Source organism: Opisthorchis viverrini (genome assembly GCF_000715545.1).
Source record: "Opisthorchis viverrini unplaced genomic scaffold opera_v5_449, whole genome shotgun sequence".
NCBI lineage: Eukaryota > Metazoa > Platyhelminthes > Trematoda > Opisthorchiida > Opisthorchiidae > Opisthorchis > Opisthorchis viverrini.
Window position 1 is genome coordinate 261,686 of NW_008752109.1, and position 5,011 is coordinate 266,696.

Sequence of the window (5,011 nt, forward strand, 5' to 3'; positions counted from 1 at the left end):
TTTGATTATCTACTTGTTGCTTTAGCCTTTAAGACGGTAAGTGTGAATGACTCATTTAACACTAAACTTAGATGTCATCTAGGGCTTGATGGCATATAGAATTTCACCCATTATTTACAGTCAAGTAGGCAAAGCCTTTTAAAGTGGGGAAACAAGATTATCCAAGAGGGAAAATTGTTAACGTGTACTGTTGACTGCCAAAGCATATTCAGTGAACGAAGACAAATAATTCAGCAGGGCCTGCTAGTCCTTCATAGCAGTTTTTGGGTGCATGATTAGAAACCCACAAAGGAATATCGTGGATAATGTAACTGGTCTCTTGAGTCAAGCACTAGTGGTACCCACACACAGATGAATTATAAGTGAAATCATCCTCCCTACTGCGATAGGTTTGTTCGTTCAGCAAGGTTATTAGTCCTAGAAAAAACCCTCCCCTATACTCAGGTGCCTAGCCAGATATCCTTAATTTCGCGTGGAATACTGAGAAAAGGGTTGCTGTTTAGTTGATCAAGCTACATGCAAAATACTTTATATACCTGTTTCAGTTTAATCGTTTTGCTTGGTATATCCTCCGCCCACCTGTATACACTGTAGCATTCTTCCTAAACACAGCTCGTCAACCTTTTGCGCATAGTGAAGTCACTGATGACGAGTTCCTTCATCTGGTCCAAGTTTTTTGGTTCGTCCTCATTCATGTTCTTCTTGCTGAAACCTCACAAAATGAAGTGGACCAGGGTGAGATGAGGCAAACACGATGGCGGTTGACCAATCCACTGTGTAATGAAATCTCTGTCACCGGATATCGCAATTGAAGGGACTATTAGTAGCTCAGGTTGTAATAATGGACAAACGTCCAAAACGTCTCATCACTATTGGACAGTGTGACCTTTGAACACCGCAATAGACATCACATAGCGCTGTACCTCCGGTGACGTTGCGGGGTTTGTCAGGGACATTTCTGTTCCAGAATGAGTTCATATCGTGAACTCCGCATGTGAATGTCTGCTGTAACCCTACCAGCAGTGTATGCATCCAAAGGTTTTGATGTTGTTGTTATTGCTGCAGTAACAAAGTTTCTGTAGGTCCTAACTATCGATTAACCTCGACCGGAGTCAAAATTTTGAGTGTAATCTTTTGGATAATATCACGGATAGACAAAGCGAATTTCCTCAAAGCACGGTAACAGAAGAACGAAATCTTGCTGCTGAACACAATTATGTTAAGTTTAGACCATACAGATTAGCAAAGAGGTACTACACAGGGGTGTACCCGTTTACCTTGGAAGAAGGATGCAGTGCTTGTGGTGATTTTCACAGAAGTTCGTCATCGAATCGCTCAATGACCAAAGCTCATACCTGTTAGAATGGATACACTTGGGTGTACTTCAACACCTGTTCTAATACCCTATCTACTGAATCAGTAAAATGGTCGCTGCCCCGTCCAGTCTGGTCTTGGTTACCACCGGTACTTGTCTATTCGGTGGCACACTAACCAACCAAGCAGCTCAGTACCACTGCAGCGTTTGTAGTGCGGTGCACGTTCTATTCTTGTCCTCAGAAAAGACAACAGTGCTTCACTGTTTGCGGTGGAACCGGCGTCAAATTCCTTGACTTAGGCAAAAACGCTCTCAAAATGCTGAACAACACTGTAGAGGAATCCATACTGCTCTCCGGCCGGAAACGTGGCCGCTGCCCGTGGAGGGCGTCAAAAGATTTTCAGTATTTGGTTATCGATGTCTTCAGAACATTGCTCGAGTGTGGTGGGAACACCGAATCAACGATGCTGAAATACGCCGAATGGCATTCTGAAGAAATAACGTGCCCACGAAGGATGACCTGATCACAGTGAATAGCTTTAACATTGCTCGAGTGTGGTGGGAACACCGAATCAACGATGCTGAAATACGCCGAATGGCATTCTGAAGAAATAACGTGCCCACGAAGGATGACCTGATCACAGTGAATAGCTTTAGCTGGCTTGGTCACGTTCTCCGTATGCCAGGCGACCGACTTCCTCGAAGGTTTAACTTTACAGGACCACGCAAATGGTGGTAACGAGGCAGGGTAGGTCAAAGAATTAGTTGGCGGAGAAATATGGAACCCAGGACCATATCCAGCATATCCAGCTGCGCTGGTCGTTGCCGCCGTCCTGCATGGGAACCTGGAGACATTGTCAGACATGACCTGGTCGTGCCCTCGATAAAGATCGTGCGTCCAAGCTGATGCATTTAATGCATAGCAACCTTCCCAATTCCCCCTTTAAATGTCCACTTACAGACGCACTAATTTATCAGCTCCCATCTCCAATTCGCAGCTACCTGCCCCACCTCCCAAATCATCGATGGACGAAAATGAGACAGCTACAACCGTTGTACGACAACCACGTGGTTCTAAAAGTTAGTAATAACAGGGATGATGATGAAGAAGATGAGGATGATGTTGATAATAATAATAATAATACACATCATGTAGCTGTCAGATTGGCCAACTGAATTTCAGTGCTCGCTCCAATATATCGTGGGAATAAGCCCATAGAGAACAAAGGTCACAATCGCCCTTGCTTCCACATTGCTATGCGACACTAGTATCCTCTCCCTGTTGAAGAATGTCCCCAAATTTGGTGATTATCCCTGCTGCAGCTAACGCCGATCGAATAGAATACTGTAATCCCCCGTCATGAAAAACGACGTAGCTAGTCTCAACTAGGTTAGTGCCATACAAAAGAATATCATACAAACCTCTCACAAGGCTGTTGAAAATTGTCCGACAGCTCATGACGAGCTTCGCCCTTCTTGAGGCTCATCAAGTAGGCGCAAGTCCGTGAACCTTATGTTCTTCCGGAACCCAAACTGCACGAGGTTAGCGAAGTACACTCATTTTCATACCAACATGGTTCTGACGACTGAACATCTTGTTCATTTGAATATTATCATAAACGATAGGTTCAGCTGAATTCCAGATGAGTCTCCCGCAAAAACCAGACTGGGATGAAAATGAGTATTCCTCAGATCTCGCAAACTTAAGTTTTCGATAGTAACTGGGACAGGAACCATCCAGTCGAAAAGAGACGGGTGTCTTTATTCGCCATGCATCTGAAAGATAGGCAGTTCCATCGCGTGGTTAACCAACCACGCATCTGCGAGTCTTCTCCAGTCGCAGTCAGATGAACGATGAATCAGGCGCGACTCCAAGATAATAAATGACGGATAAATAACAGGAAGCTCATAAACTCGCTGTGCTACTGGTCGTACGGACCGACTTATCTAACCAGTGCCCAAGGTGTATCCCCCTCTCATTCTGGTTATGCTGAATTCCTGCATCTAAACGTTCTAATGCATCCGTACGACTCCCATTGTTCCAAGATAAGCATTCGTTTGTCCTTGTCCACCATAAGCCTCCAGTTTTTATCGCGTCTGACTGTTCTCAGCGTAGTCTTGATTCACGTCGGTGAAATGCAAAACGAAGTGGAACGCGGAATTATCCTTTATGAAACACGAACAGAACAAATAATCCAAATTGAAAAACTAACGACCGATATCATATGAAAGGCAAATGGCGCCCGGAAGTTACCTACTGTGAAAAACGAACAGAACGGTTGCAAGCAGCCGAACAAGTAAGCGAAAAACGCGCTTGCACAGGTGTTAAAAGACTCACGGGTTTCAGCGAATTCTTGAGATATCCCAGATCCATTTTAAAATTTTGGCGTCAATGGACAAGCGCATCCGAATAGTCCAATAATCACTAGTAGCTTCTCGGAAGGGGCTTTGAACTCGCAGTTTTCCAACTCTTGTTATTACTTCTCTTATGAATTCCAATAACGACGCAAAGAAGGCTACTGACATCCACCGCGTTGGGAACACGGCTACAATGAAAAATTTTCTCCCTTGAAAAGGATCCACCGAAAAGCATTTGGGTCGATTTTTGCGTTGAGTTCATCTGTAAATAATCCATTTCGTCAATGTAACCATCTGGTTTGGCAAACCTTTGCATGCATAGTACCAGCATTAAAGTTTTGATCACCTTGCCGCATCTCTACTTCGTTGGCCTACAATAAGACGCACCGTTGCACAGCTATGGTTAGTGACGAAACGTTTCCAATAAAATTCTAAAGCTCAGCAAAAGATGCGATCGTCACTGCATAGTACACCAACCCGGAGCTGTAGTTGCACAGGTGTTTAGCAGTATGCTTGCGCCAGACATCCTCAGTTTTTGTTTATCACATCTTAGACACGTATTATCAGTTTGGTAGTTGACACCTCTGATGGATTACTTGTCTGGTGAGTCCAACTAACGAACATTTTTGTAAGCGATCACGATTCTTTGAAGTCAGCCCAATTCCTCTGTGATCGCCGCACTCAATTGCAGCAGATCTTTTAGAAATGGGTATCACTATCGACTCATCCCAGTTAGTTGTGATAACCTCTTTCACTCAGACAAATGCAAGTAAGGTAGAGAAGCACCGACTATGGATTTCATCTCCATTTCGAACAGAGCGGGTGAGCGTTCGCCAGGACCAGTATCTCGGTTGCGCTTGAGGGTCAAAATATATTCGCTGATTTCCTAAGCCGTCGGCTGTTTGAGGTGCACTGTACAGATGGTATATAGACGAAGACCAGAAGTATTACCACGAAAGGTCAAAACCGACAGCTTACTTAGCGTGACTAGGATGTTAAACAAAAATACAATTTGCACATACTCTGAGGGTGTATCTTCGATGCTAGGTCTTGTCTTTACACAGACGGTCTTAAAGTAGGTCAACCTATAGCAATTTGGCGTTGCAATTCGCAAATCTGATGCGTACGATCTCATAACTAAAAGTTGTTCAAGCTTAAGAGAATAACTAATGACCCTTTGTCAACCTTGCCGTTTGTAACGCCCTTGGATGGGATAATAATTTGAGTAGTGTATTTTGGCAGCTACGTGCATATCAATCATGCAGAACAAGCTAATCGCACTTTTTCTACTGGCACTGACCCTACTGACAAAGAACCCGCAAGACGCTGTGTTCATCA